The sequence below is a fragment of the Protopterus annectens genome, chromosome 6.part0 (genome assembly GCF_019279795.1).
Source record: "Protopterus annectens isolate FY-2018-M chromosome 6.part0, PAN1.0, whole genome shotgun sequence".
Taxonomy (NCBI): Eukaryota; Metazoa; Chordata; order Ceratodontiformes; family Protopteridae; genus Protopterus; species Protopterus annectens.
This window is the reverse complement of record NC_056737.1, coordinates 306,195,774-306,219,408: the sequence shown is the minus strand read 5'-3', so window position 1 is coordinate 306,219,408 and position 23,635 is coordinate 306,195,774. Positions and strand designations below refer to the sequence as shown.

Genomic DNA, 23,635 nt, shown 5'->3' with positions numbered 1-23,635 from the left:
TGTCAGAAAAAGTGAATAACTGTTTAACTTGTGGGAAACAAATACCTCATAAAGATTTCCACTCTTACTGCTTACCTTGTTTAGGCCCAGACCACGACGTAGCAGCTTGTCTAGCCTGTGCTTCTTTTAACAGACGGACGCTTAGACGTCGGTCGGAATTTGCAGAACAGTTTTTCGGCTCTGATTTTGCTTATATCATGCCGTCGGATCCTCCGACTTCACAAATAACCAAAAAACGCAGGGAAAAGGACCGACACTCGCAGTCCGCGGTTTCGGCCGAAACCGCGTTTAAGCCAACCACGAGTGTCTCTGTTTCGGCTGAAACCGAGCAAACGGTTCTTCCCCCAGCCGAAAACATGCCTTCTACCGAGGCCTCTTCTAACCTGGTGGAATCGGCTTCTGAAATCCAACCTGCAGTTGCGGTTTCTCAGGAATTATCACACACTATTCCCTTGGATATTTCAACCCCTGCACGTGGAGCTGCTAGGCCTCCTGCAGCCATGTCTATTACGGCCTTTGCCAGGGCTAAAGCAGCTAAAGCTTCAAAAACGGTGCCTGTCAAGCCCCCCTCTCACAGGCCCAGCACCAGCTCCCATATGCTTTCTTTGGCTGAGGATCTCATTTCTTTAATTCGTGGATCCCAGCCGCATCCAGACAGGACCTCTCATCCACCTCCAGAGAAGAGGCCTAGAGCAGAGCCCCCAGAGCCAGTATCCACAGATGATTCCTCTAATGACTCAGAACATACAGACCCTCCTGAGGCTCCTTATTCCCCTTACGAAGACTCTGATGCTGAAGAGTCCATTCCTTCAGCCTCTCCACCTGAGGAATTTTCCTTTGGGGAAACCTTGCATGCTATGAGGGAACAATTTCAGTGGCAGGGCCAAGATTTCTCAGACTCCAGAAAAAGGCTTAGAACCTTTCTACATTTGCCACAGCATAAGCCTTTAGCTATACCTCCAGTTCTCTCTGTTGTAGATGATGCATTTAATGATGCTTGCACTGCTCCTGATTCATTACCTCCGGCCCCTGCTAAGCCCGATAGGTTCTACAGGGTCCCGGACACTCATCACCATCTATACAAGGCCCCTTTTGCAGATCCAGAGACTATCTCCCAGGGCCCTAAAGCTGTAGCAACTACATCTACTAAAAAACCCCTCCCCTCTGAAAGGGAATCCAGGTCCTTAGAGAGATGGGGTAAAAAAGTTTACACCTCTGCTACTTTGTCAGCTAGGGCTTTGAACTGCCAATTTCACATGATTCAATATCAAGAGTTTATGCTAGACCAGTTAACTAAAAAGCTGTCCTCTGAAGAATCTTTAGATAAGAAATATGTTCAGGAAATGGTACATAACATACAGCAGGTTAGTAACCATTCTTTAAAATGTGGCTATGATGCACTGGAGGCTTCCTTTAGATCAGCCATGACTGGCACAGTTATCAGGAGACATGCATGGTTGAAAGAGCAGGCATTACCAGACCATGTCAAATCAAAGCTTTTAGATGCACCCATGGACAAAGTCAATTTATTTGGTTCCCTGCACAGCAGGTACTAAAAAAGATGGAAGAGAAGGCGAAATCTGTACAAACAGTGAAAGATTTCTTACAGGTTCAACCTCCAAGGTTTAGCAGGAACTGGCCCTCCAAGAATTGGTCCTTTCCGGACTCCTCTAAGGCACAGAGAGGCAGGAATAGGCGTTCAAGAGGCAGAAACCAATCCAGGGGTGCCTACAAGGGACGCCAGTGGCAAGGTAACAACCAGCGAGGCACAGACGCAGCCACCACCACTACAACAACACAATCACAGTGACTTGGCTGTGGCACCGCCTACCAGGGAACAACTGGAAGCACCCTTAGGCGGAAAGCTAACCTTATTTTCAAAGAACTGGCATTGCATCACAAGGGAAAATGGATTTTGCAAACTATAGACCAAGGTTACAGGTTCCATTTCCATACTCTACCAAGAAAGAGAGGAATGCCAAACCTACCACCTACTCAAAAGGCAGAAGCTCTAAAGCAAATATCTCAATTATTAAGAATGAGAGCTGTGGAAAAGGTACCATCTATGGAACAAGGAAAGGATTTTACTCCAGACTCTTCCTGGTACCAAGAAAAGAGAGCAAATGGAGGCCTATTCTCGACCTGTCCGCTTTAAACACATTCCTCATTGTTCCAAAATTCAAAATGCTGACCCTACAGCAGCTTCTTCCCATGCTGGGCAAGGAGTCTTGGCTGGTAACTCTAGATCTCAAGGAGGCATACCTGCACGTCCCCATACGACCAAATTGCAGAAGATACCTCAGATTTCTTGCAGGATCAGAGCATTATCAATTCTCAGCATTGCCCTTTGGCTTATCTACTGCGCCCAGAGTGTTCACGAAATGCCTGGCATCAGTTATTGCTCATTGCAGACTTCAGGGAATCGAAATTTACCCCTACCTGGACGACTGCCTGATACAAGCGGACAACAAAAGCAAGCTAACAGAAGACTTACAAAGAGTCATTTACCTGCTGCAAGCCCTGGGATATACAGTCAATATAAAAAAGTCAAGGCTGATTCCATCCCAAAGAATAACCTTTCTGGGCGTGGAGCTGGACACATCAAAACAAATGGCATTCCTAACTGCAGAAAAGAAAGAGCAACTACCTCTCTACTTCTTGGCATTAACAAAGCAGAACCATCTAACTGCAAGAAAAGTACTGCAAGCCCTAGGCTTCATGGCATCCTGCATAATTCTGGTCCCTCATGCCAGACTGCATATGAGAAAGCTACAGTGGTACCTAAAGAATTTGTGGTCTCAACACAAGCACAGCCTAGAAACCAAAATTCCAATAATCCCATGCCTGAAGCAAGAGTTCCTATGGTGGGCTCAGGCAAGTCAATCAAACACAGGATTGCCCTTCTGCAACAGTCAACCAAGCCAAACCATCACGACAGATGCCTCAGACCTCGGTTGGGGGGCACACATGCTGGACAAGTGCATACAAGGCTTATGGACTCAAGACCAGCTGCGCCTGCACATAAATCTAAAGGAAATGCTGGCAGTAAAATTGGCAATCCAGTCATTCAGACCATTTCTCCAAGAAGGTCAGTTGATAAGGACAGACAACACCACAGTTATGTGGTACATCAACAAACAGGGAGGCACACATTCATACCCTCTATGCCGGCTGGCACTGGACCTATGGAATGTGGCTCTGAGCTACAACGTTCAGTTACAAGCAATTTTTGTTCCGGGAAAAGAAAACATTCTAGCAGACATATTAAGCAGAACTACCACGGATGCCCACGAATGGATGCTGCATCCGGACATCTTCAAAGCCATCACAAGAGAATGGGGATTACCACAAATAGACTTATTTGCATCCCCACTCAATTATCAGCTAAAGAAATTCTGCACAAGGACGTACCACCCACTTGCTTGGAAGGTAGACTCCCTATCTTTCAGTTGGAAAAAACTGACAGCATACGCATTCCCACCACTTCCTTTGATGCACAAGGTGCTTTTGAAGATCAAAGAGGAACGTCCAAGGATCATTCTGATAGCTCCAGACTGGCCAAGGCAACATTGGTACCCATTGCTGAGGAGCATGTCTCGGGAACAAATATGGGCACTACCCCTGATCCCATTACTGTTAACACAGAACAACTACAACATCCTGCATCCAAACCTGAAAACTCTGCAGCTAACTGCCTGGAACATTACATAAGAACAATTAACCCAAATTTATCCCAAAGGGTTAAAGACATAATCCTTGAGGCTCAGAGACCTTCAACAAGAAAGAATTATGCAGCAAAATGGAAAAGATATCTCATTTGGAGTACTGCAAAGGGAGAAGATGTGGCACTGGTAAACATAGCCAACATCCTGGAGTACTTGGCAAAGCTCTTCCATACAGGCCTGTCCTAGTCTTCCATCAAGATACATGCATCAGCTATTTCAGCAGAATACAGCTTGGATCCTCCTGTCTTCTCACATCCTCTGCTCAGGCAGTTTCTGAGAGGAATTAAAAATGTAAAACCTCCCAGGAAACCACCATTGCCAGCATGGGACTTGAACTTTGTGCTAGAAAAATTGACACTTCCCCCTTTCGAACCAGCAGCAACAGCAGAATTACAATACTTATCCTGGAAGACTGCTTTCCTGCTAGCAATCACCTCAGCAAGAAGGGTCTCTGAACTACAGGCATTAATGGCAGTGCAACCCTTCCTGATCTTCCATCAAGACAGAGTGTCCATGAGAACAAATCGTACATTTATGCCTAAGGTGGTATCCAGAGTGTCTTTAAATCAGGCTATCCACCTACCTACATTCTTCCCCAACCCACAGAACAGGGGTGAAAGACTGTTGCATACCTTGGATGTACATGGACAATTACGCTACTACCTGGACAGGACCAAGTCCAATAGAAAAACTGACCAGCTGCTGGTAGCATATGCAACAGGAAAGGAAGGAAAGCCAATTTCAAAACAGACAATCTCCAAATGGATAGGAAATTGCATTAGATTTTGTTACTCCTACCATGGAAAGAAAACTCCAGAGAACATCAGGCCTCACTCCACAAGGGCTACAGCCACTACCACAGCTTTCTTACGAGGAGTGGCTACCAAGGACATTATAGAGGCTGCTACTTGGACCTCCGTGCATACATTTGCCAAGCATTACAATTTACCTTTATACTCTAGATCCCGAGCAGGTTTTGCCACTGCTGTTTTGCAAGGGATCCTAACTACACCATAATCTCTCCTTTTTCCTCCTCCCCTAGTTTAGCTATGGTATTCTACCCATTTGTAAGGACTGCAGATGCATCCTTGAAGGACATAGTACAGTTTTGTACCTACCATAAATGTAGATGTCCGATAGGAATGCATCTGCAGTCAGGATTACCCACCCACCTTCCCCTCTGTGGTACTCCTAGGGTATTTGCCATCCTACAGCTAGCTTGGGGGGGATCTATTATGGTGTATTTGTTTGTATATATGTACATACATGCTTATTTTATGTGTTTGCTCTCTACTATTTGGAAACATTGGCATTTATCCAAATTTAGCCATCCAAGAGGGCACCTGGCATCTGGGGCAAGAAACACTGAGGAAAATGGCGTCGGCTGATGCCTTTATACCCGAAGAACTGCAGCTATGACATCGGGTGAAGCGCGACACCAGCCGAGGCCAGACCCAGACTTTGGAATCCGGCCGACCGAGGGGCTGCCTGACGACAGGACAACCCATTTGTAAGGACTGCAGATGCATTCCTATCGGACATCTACATTTATGGTAGGTACAAAACTGTACTTTTTGATTATCTGCTTTATTTTCTGGGGAAACAAAAAAAAAAAAAGTACTTGTTTTACCACCTTTCTAAGGTAGTATAGTCCAGTTTTCAGGTTAGTGCTGAATTCAGGGATGTTAAAAGTTTTTGTTTGCCCGTACCTTACTTGGATAGAAGGAAATTTCTCTGTTCACCTGTGAGAGAGAGGAGCTTTGACCAGCCTATCTGCCCCTGGAGATGCAGTTATACAGCCAAACTGGAGGCTAAGCGCTCTCAACCCAAGACTGGACCAGATGGTCAAGAGGAGAAGGGAATTACTTGCATCACACCACCAGTCTCACATAGACCTATGAAACCAGCACCGGCAAAAAAAAAAAAAAACACATACACAAAAACATACTCTGAGGCTCTAAAAAAAATTTGCAAAAGGAACAGATACCTCCAAAGCAGACCTCCAAGCAACCCCCCCCCCCCAACACAAACCATGAAACGCATACTTCATAAAACCAGTGTGCCATGCGATCACAGCCCGTAAAGCAAAATAACATACCCAACACACTAGTAATAGGTGACTCCGTAGGTGCCAGGATCCGCCACATAACACAAGCACTCGGGTCACTCCTGAACAAGTACAAATACGACTCATTGTCCATGTTGGTGTGAATGACCTGAGCCATACCTCCCTGGACTGCAAGAAAGGACTGCATGAAAAGAGACGTGGAAGAGCTCTCTGATCATGTAGCTCAGGCCGATATGACCGACCCTGAGTAGCATCCTGCCCTCACCAAGAATGATATCACGGTATAAAGAAAAAATTATCAATTTCAACAATTGGCGGAGCTTCTGGTGTCATTCAAAGGGGATCCAGTGTCTGTCAGCCTGGGATGACATGCTCGACAAGCCACGCTGCTTCGCTAGAGATGGCTTGCACCTGTTGCCCTTAGGCTTTCGAATACTGGCCAAGGCTCTTGCCACCCCCATAGTGCCTTTTTTAGGCAAGGCTCAAAAGACAAACCCACCGCCGTAAATAGCGCAAGTAACAAAAACCGGAGGGTAATGCTACTCAATGCCAGAAGTCTGAACCTCAAAATGCATGCACTCGAGGCACTCCTCAGTTTGGAGAAATAGATATATGTGCAGTAGCAGAAACCTGGTTTAAGGCTCCAGTGAGCACCCCAGCATTACCAGGCTACAACTCGTATCATACATTTCAGCCACAAAACCCGGACCGAAATACAAAAGGCGGGAGCGTATCAATATTCATCAAGGATACCCACACCTCCAGGTTAGTGGCACAGCACGATGCTTCAGAAATCATCCATGTGCAACTAACAGTTCAAATTGTAGCTTGCTACAGATCACCCACCATGTCCCAGGACCCCCATTCTGCATTTCTGGAAACACTGGGAAACCTTAATGTCCTACCAAACACCCTGATATTGGGTGATTTCAATTACCCCAACATTAACTGGGAGAACTACTCAGTACTAACTCGCTTGCCCAACATTTATCTAGAATTTATAAACTAAAACGTCTTGGATCAACTGGTCAACACCCCCACCAGAGGTGACTACATTGGACGTGGTCATCACCATGAGCGACTGGAGGTCAACCCCTCGCTGGTTAGATCCGACTATAAACTAATCACTCTGGATATCCACATTCTGCCCCCACCCTCAGTCAAAGAAACCACCGTGAAAAACTTTTCAAAAGCAAATTTCACGTTCCTCCAGACTGAAGTGGAAAGTTTCAAATCCCCCATACTAAAGGAATAACACTGCCCAAGCTGTAAAATCCTTTACTAATGCACTCTACGGGCACCTACAAGAATGCACGGATCATGTTATCCCAAGCAAAACCAAGACTCACTCCTCCAAGGAAAGGAAACCACTCTGGTGGACCCCTGCCATAAACAAGCTCTACAATAGGCGGAAACTAGTACAGAAGAGAGTAAAATTCCAAGAGGGGAAGACGTCCATGATCAGTATCAGCAAGAAACTACGATCCCCTTCAAAATCATCCAAGGCTAGCTTCGGAAGAGAAATTGCCAAGGACTCCAAAGATGACCACAAGGCATTCTTTAGCTATGTCAAGAATCTAAGTGGCAATTCCCAGATCTGCTTGGAGTTGGTGCAGAATGGCACAAAATGCACTGAACCGACAGATATTGCCAACATCCTGGCAGACAGGTTCAGTGCAAACTTCACCCCCCCCCCACCCCCAAAATGGCCCATAACAATACCAGAAGAATGTAGTGCCCTTGAAATCAGACACTCTGGTTAAAACCGCCTTCTCCAAAGCCAAAACCACTGCATCAATGGGACCGGACTGCGTTCCAGGCTGTGTCCTACATGAGCTCAAAGATGAACTAACCCCTCATTTAAACACACTGTTCAAACTCGGCCTCTCCACAGGCTACATGCCCATAGAGTGGCGCACAGCAATGGTTATTCTGCTCCACAAAGGTGGAGCCACAACAGACCCCGGGAGCTATCTCCCTATAACCCTGACTAGCTTGGTCTACAAGGCTATGGAGCGCATAATCATGGATCTCATTAACAGAGACATTGGGAACCTCCAAACACTGGACCCTAACCAGTTCGGCTTTAAGGGCAGATCATGCCTTTTAAACCTGGTGGACTACTTGGAGACAGATGGTCATCGTGTTACCCTGCTGCAGTCATCACACTTGGGTTATCCTGCCGTCAGGCGGTCCCGCAGTCTGCCCGTATTCCAAAGTCTTGGTCCAGCGTCGGTTGCTTTCGTTTCTTCCCTGACGTCAGTGCGCCAGGGGTATAAGAGAGGCATCCGACGCCATTTTCTTCAGTCTTTCTTGCCACACGGTGCCCGAAGCAGAAGCAGTTTGCAAGTGCCGGTGGGCCGACACCTGAGATTTTCGAATAGAGTTTCAGTCCGAAGTCTTCAAAGGTAAGTACCCCGTTGGGGAAACCTTTTCTTGCCTCAGTCCGATGTCAGAAAAAGTTAACCATTGCATTTCTTGTGGGAAGCAAATACCTCATAAGGACTTTCATTTTTTTTGTATACCTTGCCTAGGCCCAGACCACAACGTCACTGGTTGTCGGTTTTGTGCTAGGTTCAATAAGCGAACTATAAAGCAACGCTTTGATTTTGCACGTCACTACGGTAGGAAATTTAATTACACTATGCCGTCGGAGCAACTGACTACCGGCGTGCATAAAAAACGCAAAGATAAAGAAAGGCAGCCTAGATCCAAGCCAGACTCCGAGCCCTCAGTTGGGCCGGTCACCGGTTTTCAGTGAGGTGCTTGCGCAGCCCCTGGCTACCGCTGAATTGGATCCCCAGACCACTTCGGATTCTCCAGCAGAGAGTTCTAGGCCAACGCAACCATTTTCTTTAGGCCCTACCGACGACATTGCAGTAGGAGAAGCCGGTGCTGCAGAAACACTTTCGGTTTCTGAAGGTGTCTTCAGGCCGACTACTCTCACTATAAAATCTTATGCTAAGCTTAAGACTCCTCTAAAACCAAAAAAGACTACATTTCAGTCTCCAGGTCAAGGCCCTATGCCTAAGAAACAGATGCTTAAAATGGCTGAAGATTTAATTTCTTTGATCAGGGGTTCCCAACTCCCCCCCCCCCCCCCCCCCGACAAAAGGCCTAGACAGGAGGAGGATTATGCCTCCTCTGATCAAGTGTCTGTTTCCTCAGGCTCCTCTGAGGAGCAGGATTACACCTTTCCCCCTTATGAAAATTCTGATGATGAAGACTCCATTCCCTCAGCTTCTCCCCCTGAAGATTATTCCTTTGGGGAAACCTTACATACCATGAGGAACATTTCCACTGGGAAGGTCAGGACTACTCCGACTCAAAGAAAAGGCTCCGAGAGTTTCTTTTACTCCCCCAGCACAGAAAACTTGCTATCCCCCCCCCCAGTTTTAGACATTGTGGATGATGTTTTCTTAGAATCTAGTCTAAATCCAGATGCTCTGCCTCCTGCTCCAGCCAAACCAGATAGATACTATAGAGTGCCTGACTCGCACAAATTCCTATACAAAAGCCCTGTTGCTGATCCAGAGACAATCTCCCAGGGTCCCAAAGGGGCTAAGGCTTCTATGGCTAAAAATTCTGTACCCTCTGAAAGGGACTCCAGAGCACTAGATAGGTGGGGGAAGAAGGTTTACACCTCAGCTACTCTAGCTATGAGAGCACTAAATTGTCAGTTTCACATGCTTAAATACCAGCAATTCCTAATGTCTCAAATAAAACAAAAGATGGGCACGCACCCTCAACATTCTGAATTCAAGGAAATGCAGGATCTTGCATGCAGCTGAACAGGTGGGCAAACATACTTTACAATGTGGTTTTGATGCCTTGGAAGCATCCTGTAGAGCAGCTGTTACTGGGTCTGTTATACGTAGGCATGCTTGGTTAAAGGAACAATCTCTGCCTGATCATGTTAAAGCAAAGTTACTAGATGCACCCTTACAGCAGGATGTCTTATTTGGGGTTAAAGCAGAGGAGGTTTTAAAGAAAATGGAGGATAAGGCAAAATATATGCAGACTGTCAAAGATTTCTTACAGGTACAGCCCCCACGCTTCAGCAGAAATTGGCCAACAAAAAATTGGTCCTTTCCAGCTTCTGACAGACCACAGAGGGGTAAATACAGGCGCCCAAGGGGCAGAGGACAAGCACAAATCCCTTACAAACCTCGCCAATGGGGCACTGCAACACAGAAGGGAGAAGACAGGTCCCAAACTACTAGAAGGCAAACGCAATGACTTAAACCTCAAACTGCCAAGCAAAACTCTCTTGGCAGCTCCCTTGGGAGGAAAATTAGCACTTTTTGCAGACAACTGGTGCATCGTCACAAAGGACAAATGGGTCCTAGACATTATCTCACAAGGATACAGATTCCATTTCCACATCTTGCCAAGGAAAAAAGGAATGCCAAACCTGCCACAAAATCAATGGGCAGAGGCACAGAAACAAATTACAGCTCTCATGGACATGAGAGCCATTCAACTGGTACCTACACAGGAGCAAGGCCAAAGATTTTACTCAAGGCTCTTTCTAGTCCCCAGAAAGGACAAAGCTTGGAGACCCATTCTGGACCTTTCAGTTTTAAACACCTTCTTGCAAGTACCCAAGTTCAAGATGCTAACACTACAGCAGCAGCTTCCCATGTTGGGCAAGAAAGCTTGGCTAGTAACGTTGGACCTCAAGGAGGCATACCTGCATGTGCCTATCAGACAAAATTGCAGAAGATACCTCCGTTTCATTGCAGGTTCAACCCATTACCAATGATCTGCACTGCCCTTTGGCTTATCTACTGCGCCCAGGGTCTTTACAAAATGCCTGGCTCCAGTAATTGCATACTGCAGACAAATAGGAATTCACATATACCCATACCTGGACGACTGCCTCATCCAAGCAGAAAGCAAGGACATTTTACAACACCTGGCTTTTGTAAAACATCTTTTAAGTTGCCTAGGGTACACAGTAAACGAAAAGAAATCAAAACTAGTGCACTCACAAAATATGACGTTCCTGGGTGCCAGCTTGAATACAGCGGCCCAGAGGGTTATCTGATGCCAGACAAACAACTGCAATTAACTCAATACTTCAGAGCAATGGCAACAAAGACCCAACTCCCTGCAAGAAAAATTCTGCAGGCCTTGGGCTATATGGCATCTTGCATACTACTAATACCATTTGCAAAACTGTATATGAGGAAATTACAATGGTACCTAAAAAGCGTATGGACTCAACACAGCCACAGCTTGGAAACAATGATACCTCTCATTCCCTGCCTTCAACAGGAGTTTCTATGGTGGTCACAGGCATGTCACCTCAAGGGTCAGCCTTTCACCTTACCCCGTGCCAGGCAAACTATGACAACAGATTAATATGACACTGCCTGGGGGGCACACATGGCAGGACAGTGCATTCAAGGCATATGGACTGCAGATCAAAGGAATCTGCACATCAATCAAAAAGAAATGCTAGCTGTACAAAATGCTCTGACAGCCTTCAAGGACCTCTTACATCCAGGACAGCTTATCACAAGGACAGACAACACCACAGTAATGTGGTACATAAGCAAGGGGGTGCACACTTCTACCCTCTATGCAGGCAAGCAATGACCTTGTTGAACACAACACTGGCTTACCAAGTTCAATTACAAGCCCAATTCCTGCCAGGAAAAAAACACATTGGCAGGCGACCTAAGCAGAAACATCATGGATCCTCACAAGTAGAAACTGGATCCACAAGTATTTGCAATGATAACTCAAAAATGGGGGCTCCCAGGCATAGTTTTGGGGGCTGGCAAATGGGTATATCAACTAACAAAATTTTGCACAAGGATTTTTCAACATCAAGTTTGGAACGTGGACGCACTCTCATTCAGTTGGAAAATGCTGACGTCTTTCCTCCATTACCCCTTCTCACAAAGGTACTGCTGAAAGTCAGGATGGAGAGATCCCGAATGATACTCCTTGCCCCAGACTGGCCACGCCAGCACTGGTACCCACTATTAAGGAATATGGCACAGGGCCCACCATGGATTCTACCACAAATTACCCATCTGCTTACACAGCAAGACAATCTGATTCTACACAGCCAGCTCAAAACCTTAAACTTGGCTGCATGGCAAATCACCTAAGCAACCAGCCAGCTCCTCTCTCACAAGCTGTTATGGATGTTATTCTGGAGACCAGGAGGCCCAGCACCAGGAAAGCCTACTCAGACAAATGGAAAAGGTTTTGCGCCTGGAACCAAGCTAAAGGCCAAAATACCTTTCACCCTGATGTACCTCAGATTCTGCAATATTTAACTGAGATGTTACACAAAGGGCTTTCCTTTTCATCTATTAAAATCCACGCCTCAGCCATTTCAGCTCACTGCAACACAGATCCTCCCTTATTTTCACATCCACTCCTAAGGCAGTTTCTCAGAGGGGCCAAAAACATTAGGCCTCCCAGGAGAGCACCAACACCTACTTGGGACCTCAACTTTGTTCTGGAAAAACTTACACTACCTCCTTTTGAGCCAGCTGTCTCAGCTGACTTAAAGTTTATGTCATGGAAGACTGCCCTGCTGCTAGCAATTACTTCAGCGAGAAGAGTTTCAGAGCTTCAGGCACTAATGGCAGTAGAGCCTTTCCTCATTTTTCATCAAGAGTTTTTCTACAAACTAACCCCTCCTTTATGCCTAAGGTGGTATCCAGTGTGGCTCTAAATCAAACCATCCATTTACCCACCTTCTTTCCAAATCCACAGAACAAAGGAGAAAGACTCCTACATTCCTTGGACATTCACAGGCAGCTACGTTACTACTTGGATAAAATTAAGGTTTTCAGAAAATCTGACCAGCTTTTTGTATCCTATGCTACAGCATCGCAAGGAAATGCTATCTCAAAACAGACCATTTCCAAATGGATAAGACATCGCATACGTTTTTGCTACACCCACCATGGAAAACCAGCTCCTGCTAGCGTAAGGCCCCACTCTACCAGGGCAGCAGCTACATCTACAGCCTTCCTCAGGGGGGTGCCAACCAAGGATATTCTGGAAGCTGCAACTTGGAGTTCAGTACACACCTTCACCAAACATTACCACTTACCACTTTACTCTAAGACTAGAGTTGGCTTCGCCGCTGCAGTATTGCAGGGCCTTCTAGCTTCCTCTAACCCTGTTTGACTCCACCTCCCGTCTTTAGCTTTGGGATTCTACCCAAGTGTGATGACTGCAGTAGGGTAACACAAACATAGTACAGATGTTCTTCATCTCACATTGCTGCAGTCCTTACACTTGGGTAGTCCGCTGTCCTCGGTCGGCCCGAATATCAAAGTATAAGGCTGACGTCGGTCAAGGCGCATTTGACTGACATCAGGACGTCAGGGTACAAATGCGCATGACCGACGTCATATCCTCAGTCTTTTTTGCCGCATGGTCCGATGCAGAAGCAGCATTGCAAGTGCCGGTTGGCGTTCTGAGATTTTTCGTTTTCGAAGTTTCAGACCGAGTTCAAAGTTGGCTAAGTACCCCGTTGGGGAATATTTTAGTTTTTTCTTGCCTCAGTGATTTACCGGATGTCAGAAAAAGTCAATAATTGCATTTCTTGTGGGAAACAGATACCGCATAGAGATTATCATACTTTGTGTATTCCTTGCCTAGGGCCTGAGCACGACGTTGTTGGCTGTCGCTCTTGTGCTAGATTTAATAAACACACTATAAAGAGGAGGTTGGATTGTGCAAGGTTAGTCTTTGGGAAGCGGTGCAATTATAAAATGCCGTCTGATGCTCCGACGCCCGCTTCTTCGAAGAAGCGCAAGGACAAAGCAGTTAAGCCTAGGCTAGAAGAACCGTCTGTACCGGACGCCGGTTCTTTAGAGGTGTCGGTGGAGCCGGTGGCTCCACCGGAGGTTTCTTTGTGTTCCCAGGGTGAGACTTTATTATTGCAAGATGTGGCCTCTCAGGAGGCAAGTCAGGCTGAGGGGGCATCTCAGGTTACTATACTCCCCTCCCTTCCTAGGGTGGCTAGGCCCTCTCCTTCTGTTTCAAAGGCTTCTCCCAGGGGCAGGCCAGGTTTAGCTTCAGTTGGTGTTACCCTAGCTCTTCAGGAACTGTGCCCAAGAAGCATATGCTTAAAATGGCAGAAGATTTGATTACTTTGATTAGGGTTCTATGCCCCTCCTGATAAGAGACCTAGAATGGAGCCTGAGCTGGGGGTTTTGAGCAGGCTTCAGATGTTTCAGAGTCTTCGGCTGAAGACTTGCAGGAGTACTCTCCTTATTCTGATTCTGATGTGGATGATTCTACTCCTTCTGCTTCTCCTCCTGAGGATTTTTCTTTTCAGAAACTCTTCATTCCATGAGGGAGCATTTTAAGTGGGAAGGTCAAGACTTCTCTGATTCCAGGAAAAGGCTTAGGGAATTTTTGTTTTACCCCAGCATAGGCCTTTGGCTATACCTCCTGTTTTGGATGTAGTGGAAGATGTTTTTCAGAGGCTTCTCTTAATCCTGATTCTTTGCCTCCTGCTCCTGTTAAGCCGGATAGGTATTACAGGGTGCCTGAAGCTCATAAGTATCTTTTAAGAGTCCTAGGGCGGACCCAGAAACTGTTAGCCAGGGGCCTAAAGGTGTTAAGGCTTCTGTTGTAAAGAATCCGGTTCCTGCAGACAAAGAGGCTAGGGCCTTGGATAGATGGGGAAAGAAAGTTTATACTACTTCCACTCTTGCTATGAGGGCTTTGAATTGCCAGTTTCACATGTTGAAATACCAAAACTATCTCCTTTCACAATTGAAGTCTAAGGTTGATGCTCTGGCAGTAGGTATTGATTGTAAAGAGTTGCAAGATTTAGTACATGTTTCTGAACAGGTGGGTAAGCATTCTTTGCAATGTGGTTTTGATGCTGTACAGGCCTCGCCTAGGGTGGCTGCCACTGGGTCAGTTCTTCGCAGGCACGCCTGGCTAAGGGATCAAAATTTGTCTGAACATGTTAAAACAAGGATTTTAGATACTCCTTTACAATCTGACGTGTTGTTTGGTCCTCCTGTTGAGGCAGTTTTAAAGAAAATGGAAGACAAGGCTAAGTCTATGCAGACTGTTAAAGAGTTTTTGCAGGTCCAGCCTCCAAAGTTTAGTAGAAATTGGCCTACTAAGGGGTGGACGTATCCTTCTTATGATTCCCAGTCTAGGGGTAGATCTAGACGTGGTAGGGGCAGAGCTCAGGGCTCTTTCAGGCCTAGAACAGGGAGTTCTCCTGCACAGTCTTCGGGTGAGGGCAGGGGTCAGTCCTTTCGTAAACAGACCCAATGACCTACCTTTTCAGCTGCCAGAGCCTTCTCGTCTGGCAGCACCTTTGGGAGGAAGGTTGGCACTTTTCAAAGAAAATTGGAGTTTAATTACCCAAGACAGATGGGTATTGGATATCATACACCAAGGTTACAGGTTTTATTTCCATACCTTGCCTCCTTTCAAAGGCATGCCAGACGTTCCTCCTCAACAAAGAATAGAGGCTCACAAGTAAGTTTCTCTGTTACTCCAAATAGGGGCCATACAGCCGGTTCCTATGCCAGAAGTGGGCCTAGGATTTTATTCTCGCCTGTTCCTAATACCAAAGAAGGGGAACACGTGGAGACCAATTTTGGATTTATCTACCCTCAACACTTATCTGGACATTCCCAAGTTCAAAATGTTGACGTTACAGCAGCTTTTACCTCTGCTGGGCAAAGATCATTGGATGGTAACTTTGGATCTCAAGGAGGCTTACCTTCATGTTCCTATCAGACTAAGTTGCAGGAAGTATCTGTGTTTTCGAGCTGGGACTTCTCACTATCAGTTCTCTGCATTGCCCTTTGGCTTATCTACTGCGCCCAGAGTGTTCACGAAAGTTCTGGCTCCAGTGATAGCTTTCTTCAGACTAAAAGGAATACAGATCTATCCTTATTTGGACGACTGCCTGATTCTGGCTCAAGGAAGGGAAGAGCTTCTTCATCATTTGGAATATGTGATAGCAGTGCTAAGATGCCTGGGGTATTCTGTGAACGAAATAAAGTCCAGTCTAGTACCCTCTCAGGACATGTGCTTTCTGGGTGTGAGACTGAATACAGCATCCCAGATGGCCTTTTTACCCCCGCCAAACAAGAGTCTATCCCTTTACTTCCATCAGCTATCTCATCAGTCCGGCTGACTGCAAGGACAGTCCTTCAAGCCTTAGGGTTCATGGCATCTTGTATTCTGGTGCTTCCCAATGCCAAACTGCATATGAGGAAGCTGCAATGGTATCTCAAAAATGTATGGACACAGCACTGCCAGGATCTAGACACTGTCATTCAAATAATACCTTGCATTCAAAAGGAATTTTTGTGGTGGGCTCAGGAATGTCACCTAAACAAGGGACTCTCTGTGACCCGGCCAGAGGCGAGTCAGATTTTAACGACAGATGCCTCAGACAAAGCTTGGGGAGCTCATCTAAATGGAAAGTGGATACAAGACAAGTGGCCTGCCAGACTACAACATCTACATATCAACCTGAAGGAGATGTTAGCAGTCCAGTTTACATTAATAGCTTTCAAGGATTTACTTCTTCCAGGCCAGGTGTTGATTCTAACAGACAACACAACTGTCATGTGGTACATCAACAAGCAAGGGGGAACGCATTCTTATACTCTATGCAGGCAAGCAATGATTTTGTGGGAGACTGCTATCAGTTTACAGCTCAATCTTCAGGCAAGGTTTCTGCCAGGAGCACAGAACTCCTTAGCAGATGTGTTGAGCAGACGAATTATGGATCCCCACGAGTGGAAATTGGATCCTCATGTATTTCAGAAATTGACAGTGTCATGGGGAACTCCAGACATAGATCTGTTCGCTTCTCCACTAAACCATCAGCTGCCAAAGTTTTGCACAAAAAGGTTTCATCCCACAGCTTGGAAAGTGGACGCTCTTTCTTTCAATTGGAGCAATCTTCATGTGTATGCCTTTCCTCCTCTGCCTCTCCTCCCAAAGGTACTTCTAAAGGTCAGACAGGACAAGCCAAGGATGATTTTAATAGCTCCAGATTGGCCTCGACAGCACTGGTACCCATTACTGAGAAGTCTGGTACGGAAGCCTCCATGGCCTTTGCCTTCGATTCCACACCTGTTGTCACAGGAGGACAGCCATTTGCTGAATGTCAAACTTCACTCTCTTCACGTAACGGCCTGGCATATTCTGTTTTGAACCATAGAGGGTCTCAACTTCCACAACAAGTTTTGAATGTGATTTTGGAAGCTAGAAGGTCTAGTACAAGGAAAGTGTACGCAGATAAATGGAAGAGATTTTTATTTTGGAGTGCAGCAAAAGATTTTGATGTTTCTGAGCCTAATTTGAGTGTGGCTCTTCAATATCTTACTGAGTTACTGGACAAAGGTTTGTCTCTCTTCTATTAAGGTTCATGCTGCAGCAGTTTCGGCTCACTATGATTGTGTCCCACCATTGTTTTCTCATCCTTTGTTCAAGCAATTTCTTAGAGGGGCAAAGAATATAAGACCCCCACGAAGAGCCCCTACTCCTGCTTGGGATCTCAATTTTGTGTTGGAGAAACTCACTCTACAACCTTTTGAGCCTGCAGCTACTTCGGAGTTGAAATATTTATCATGGAAGACTGCTTTTTTGTTGGCAATTACCTCTGCAAGAAGGGTTTCTGAATTGCAGGCCCTTATGGCGGTTGAGCCTTTCTTGATTTTCCATAAGGATAGGGTATCATTACGTACTAATCCTTCCTTTATGCCTAAGGTGGTTTCTAGTGTGGCTTTAAACCAAACTATTCATTTGCCTACTTTTTATGCAAATCCCCAAAATAAAGGGGAAAAGATTTTGCACACTTTAGATGTACACAGGCAGTTGCGTTATTATTTGGACAGAACTAAAGGGTTCAGGCAGTCTCAGCAGTTGTTTGTTTCTTTTGCTTTGAGTTCTCAGGGCAAGCCTGTGTCAAAACTATTTCTAAGTGGATTGGGTTTTGCATTGCTTTCTGTTATTCCCATCATGGCAAGGAGATTCCAGCTGGGATTAGGCCTCATTCCACTAGGGCTACTGCCACATCAACAGCTTTTTTGAGGGGAGTGGCAACCAAGGATATTTTGGAGGCAGCTACTTGGAGTTCAGTGCATACTTTCTCTAGGCATTATCACCTGCCACTTTACTCTAAATCCAGGGCTGGTTTTGCCACTGCTGTTTTGCAGGGCATTTTGGCAGCTCCTGCTTCCTTGTAGTTAGCCATCCTCCCTTACCTCTGCTTTGGGATTCTACCCAAGTGTAAGGACTGCAGCAATGTGAGATGAAGAACATAGTACAGTTTTGTACCTACCATAAATGTAGATGTTCGAAGATCCACATTGCTGCAGTCCAATTTACTCTCCCTCCTTCCCCTCTGTAGTTAGAGGCGGTTGTGTGGGTTGGGTTGTACATATTGTGTATATTGTGTATATTGTATATATTGTACATATAGTTAGTTCAAGGGTGGTTGGTTGGTTGTTTGCTGTCTTTTGGTTTTGACCTTTATTTTTAGGGTCTTCTGACATCTGGGGCAAGAAAAGACTGAGGATATGACGTCGGTCATGCGCATTTGTACCCTGACGTCCTGATGTCAGTCAAATGCGCCTTGACCGACGTCAGCCTTATACTTTGATATTCGGGCCGACCGAGGACAGCGGACTACCCAAGTGTAAGGACTGCAGCAATGTGGATCTTTGAACATCTACATTTATGGTAGGTACAAAACTGTACTTTTTGTACCTACCATAAATGTAGATGTTCCAGTGTATACCCTGCTGCAGTCCAGGTTACCCTCCCTCCATCCTCTCTGACCTAAGACCTTTCTATACCTTTAAATCTCTTACCTTTGTGGTGTATTTGCTTATAGCTGGAGGGATTTTGTGTTTATGCTACACTTTTTATTATTGGTACTATCTACTGACCACCATTGGGGGGGGCACCTGACATCTGGGGCAAGAAAAACTGAAGAAAATGGCGTTGGATGCCTCTCATATACCCCTGGCGCACTGACGTCAGGGAAGAAGCGACAGCAACCGATGCCGGACCAAGACTTTGGAATTCGGGCCGACGGCAGGATAACCCAAGTGTGATGAATGCAGCAGGGTATACACACTAACATCTACATTTATGGTAGGTACAAAACTGTACTTTACCCAAGCTATAGACAAAGGAAAGGTGGTACACAGCCTACCTAGACCTCGCAAAGGCCTTCGACACCATTCCCTATTCTAGTATTATAGACAGGCTCACCAGCCTGAACATAAACCTCTACGTCACAAGATGGGTTGCCATCTGGCTCACCGACAAACCCCTCATGGTAAGAGTTGTGGGAGCCAGGTCTGACTAAACCGGCTACAAGTGGCGTTTCCCAGAGCTCAGTCCTAGGAACTCTCCTGTTCGGCATATACTTCTCAGAGGTACAGGCTAGCACAGGAGGACTATGGCTGACCAAGTTTGCAGACTACTGCAAACTAGGGGTTATAACTGACTCTCCGGCTGACCGACATCCTCCAAAAGGGTCTCACTGAGACAGATACCTGGTGTCAAAACCATGGACTCAAGCTAAATGCCAAAAAGTGCATAGTCATCCCCTTTGGAAAAAAAGTACCCACAAATTACCACGTAGGTGGTAGCCCCCTAAATACGGAAGAAGAAATAAGGGATCTTGGGACCCAAGTAGATAGTATCTCCTTTGATCATCACATTGCCAAAGTGGTTAGAAAATAGTTCTATGTGGCCCGCCTAATCACAAAAGTGTTTGCATCCAGATCAAGAGTTCATTGTGCCCTTCTACTCATCACTCATCAGACCCTTCATAGAGTACAAAGCCCCATTTGGTATGTACCTTACAAGACACCTGCAACTGCTGGAAAGACCACAGAAGTACCTCGCCAAGAGGATCACTGGCCTCACAGATGCCTTATGCAGCTCGACTGAAGAAACTCCAGCTGCACTCTGTTGCATACCGCCTACTCAAGGTGATCTCTGCCTGACATACAAGAGCATGTCCAACCCATAATTGATGGGCATGCTCCACCTAAAGAAAACCATATCCCTTTTTGCCACACGCTCTAGGGATCTAAACCTCACCACAGCAATAAATAGGACGTGCTGGAGGAATAGATTCATGTCCCAGACTTCCCATGCTTTGGAACAAGATTCCAATCTACATTAGGCAGAGCTTCTCGCTAACACTCAAGAGAAACCTTGACGAGTGGATGAGAAACAAGTTTACTCCGGGGATCACTTCAGTGGCTCTGTTGGACTGGGGCACAGGGAACTAATCTAAGGGGGCGTCGAAAGTCAACACATTCTGGCAAGGCTTATAAATGCCTTTGGGCAGATAGCCTAGTTACCTACCTACCTATGAACTAAAAAGGGGGAGCTGAAGCATAATGTATAGTGGGAAGGTGGAGGGTGCTGTGACATTAAGGAAGGACAGACCAGTAAAGTTTTTTTTAATCGAGCACTGGTGCGTTCCCAGATGGACTACTGACTCCACATCATGACCCTTGGGAGTGAGCTGGGGGGGGGGGCACAGATCAAGCTCATTTTGGAGCGAGGCTGCAGGGACAGTGAGTGAGATGAAGCTTGACATGGGAGGGTGCCTTCTAAAAATCATAGGCGAGGGTGACATTTGGATGCATTAAATATTGTATGGTGTGAAAGAATAGAGTTGAGAAATAAGCAGTGTGTAACCTACTTGGTTTGATCAGAAGCATGAGTAAATTAGCTGAAGCACTCTGGCAGACTGGTTAGACTTCTGCCAGCAAAAATGTATTTGGATACAAATGTAGGTATATGCACGTGTATATTTTTGACATGTTTTGTACAAGTATGCATTGTGTACGTGCACATTAATATGCATGTAAATGTAGTCAGAATTGTACAAATGCACATGAAATATGCGTGATTAGAATTTAACTCCATCCAAAGTGTTAGTCCTTTGGTGTGCTTAAATCTGTTTGGAGTGGTAGTAAGGGCACAGTTTTGATCCAGAGACTAAACACTAAATTTTCCATTTTAATCTCTTGTATTACCACGATCTTGCGTTTATGTAAAAGGTATAATGCACACTCCTTGATGGAGCACATACTTTGTTCCCGCCGTGCTTTTTCATCTTGTTTCTAAGAATAAATTCAAACATAGACCAGAGATTTGCTTTGGTTAAAACCTAACGGGCTTTACGTTGTCAGTTTTGTTCATATATATGGGATGGGAGGCATGCTTTGGATGTCCAAAGCTCCACTAGTGTTACTTTTGGGGAGAGGGTACGAATCAACAATATGTGATGTATATTTAGTTTAATAATTGAATTCTTTTATGGAGAACCATGCTGTGTAAAGGGCAGAGGTTAGCAAATTTTTTGTAAAGTGGGCACTTACCCTTTGAGAAGGTTCAGAGAGTATGCTTTAATTTGGGTGCTAGAAAGAAATGGGTGACTACATTTTCATGATGTCTTAACTGTTGACCCTTAAAATTGTACTGTTGCCACTTTTGTAATTTTTTTCTTCTCCACCCCTATTTTAGGTATTTGTGCCGCTGTTCAGCTCTGCATTTAGCAAGTTTCTAATGCTAACACTTGCCATGCAGGAAGTTGTGAAGAGAAGACTTCAAATTCCAGAATGTGTGGGAGGGACAAGTCCAACAAATGTAACGAGCCATCTGTCTTTCTGTTGCTTGGCAGAGTCTGCTGCTTAACCATTTCCAGTTAAGATGGCCCCTGCCAGATTGTTGGAAAACCATGTCTGTAACTCTATCAAAACTGTGCAGCAAAATATGCAAACTGGCAAAAATTAGTGTTGCTGTTCTCTCTGCTTGAAGCCTGAAGAGAATTGTAATGTTCAGGCATTCTGAAGCTGTACTGAATCCACTAGCATTGATCCAATTAACTTTTTAAATTTTAACTTTTTTATGGATTCTCCGAGTTGTGAGTAAAGTGAATCAAAGAACAATGTTATCCTTGTTTGTGTGGCAGTTGCTTTACTCTGTGGCTTGCAAGACGGATAACTCTAAGTGCATGTACAGTTGGAGTGAAATTTTAATAGACAGAGCACTAGTAATTTCCTCCATTTTGTTGTTTATGGACTGATCATGTTCAGGTAGAAATGTGGATCTGCACCACTTTAGTTCACATTTTGTTTAAAAATGCTTCACTTTAGGAAGTGGTCCATAATGCCTGGCTGCCATGTAATTTTTGTACATTTGTTTCTAGCACACCATGACTTGTTTTAGTGACTGAATGCAGGCTGATTCACAAAACTGCATGTATTAGTTGCCAATTCTGAGTTGCATGTTGATGGAGCTGAAGTGCACAGTTGTCATGCCACTGCTTCTCTCATCTCAAGTTTTGCCATTGCCGTTGTGCTCTGTTAAATGGGTGCAAGAATGATCACAGTACAAGAGTCGACATCCTTCGAGTGAAAAGACTGTTTTTTGATTTAATTGCATCATTCTTAGATTCCTTATTCTGTAGCTAATACTAGTACAAGAATGGTGGTACCACAGCTGTGTCCCCTCTTGAGCTGCAAAGGGGCACTGAGCTTATTGCATGATCAGCGAACAGTGGAAGCAGTATGACTGTCTACAGTTCTTCCTGCATTGTTTCACTACTTAGCAGTCTACTTTTTGGAATGCCTGTTTGGACGTGCTGAGACTGAGCTACTGCCATCTGGCTTGTATTAAATTGTTGCTTTATACATTTATCAACCAGACCTTAATTAGGACATAAAAAACTGTCCTTTAATTTAGGAGCATAACTTGATTTCTCTCTTACACTTGGGCATTGTTGGGGTAAATTATTGAACATGCTTTTTTCTTTTTAAATCTGATTTAGAGCATTGGAAAGCTTTGTACCGTGTATGCACCAGATGTTTTCTCTGATGTGAGAAATGGTAATGGTGAAGGGGCAGTTTACTTGGTAACCAAGAAAGTGGTATTGCAGGAGGAGCTACAATGTTCCTACTCTTCTCAGTCTTGTAGCCAGAGTATTCTTTCCTTACAGGGCAAGTTAATGTTCTAGATTGACCCCATGGCCGGAATGAAAGTTTAGTGGGTAGGTCTTTGTTATGGTTTATACGATGGAATCCTGTTAAGGTGGAGGAAAATTTATTGCATCGAGAAAGCACATGTGCAACAGGAATTGTGTAATCGGTTGAAGCATCTACATGTGGATAAATTGATAGTACTCTGTTGAAAAAAAATTACCTGTTGAAAGTTTGAGAGGTTTAGCAGTCATTACTACCAATCCAGAGAAGTTTGTATATAAATATCTAATTATTTAAGCCCTGTGATTTATTTTTAATTTTAGGCCACAATTACTGTTCCACAGAGAACATTTGTCTGTCTGCTGCTTTGTCATTTTGTATTAGCAGAGGTTTGCTTATTTTTAGTTTACCGATTGCAGAACCATACAAAGCCTGTGTCTGCTGTAATGAACAATTCTTCAGACCATCGTTTAGACTGGTTTTTGCTTTTGCTAGTCAGTTCTACTGCAAACGTGTGCCCTGCAGTGCCAGATGAGAAAAGTAGCAGTTAACCATCTTGCCATCAGTGTTTTCTCAAGATCATTTGAAAGTTGGACTTTGCACACCAACTTTTAAGGGCATTGAAAATTTAAAACTGTTTCATACAGTTTACTGTTATGTCATTTCTCATGGTAGTGGATTTGCTATTGCTGCATTTTCAAAGCAAACAACGTTTTTGAATGGTCACTGATGACTGTGACTTATTTTGGTTTTTTGTGTTCATGAAATGCGTTTGCCTTCAGAAATGTGGTCCAGTGACTTAGACTTGTAAAGTTGGCAGTTTTCGACTTAAAATATTTTATCCATTTGTA

The 23,635-nt window shown here is 44.9% G+C and overlaps 1 long non-coding RNA gene across 1 annotated transcript in view; it reads left to right on the top strand.

Annotated features, from left to right (window-relative positions):
• LOC122804281 overlaps nucleotides 1-23,081 on the top strand; it is a 138,407-nt gene extending 115,326 nt beyond the window's left edge. The window contains exon 2 of the long non-coding RNA XR_006365208.1: nucleotides 21,328-23,081. This is a non-coding gene — a long non-coding RNA (uncharacterized LOC122804281). The remainder of the gene's footprint in view (nucleotides 1-21,327) is intronic.
• Nucleotides 23,082-23,635: the final 554 nt, after the last annotated feature.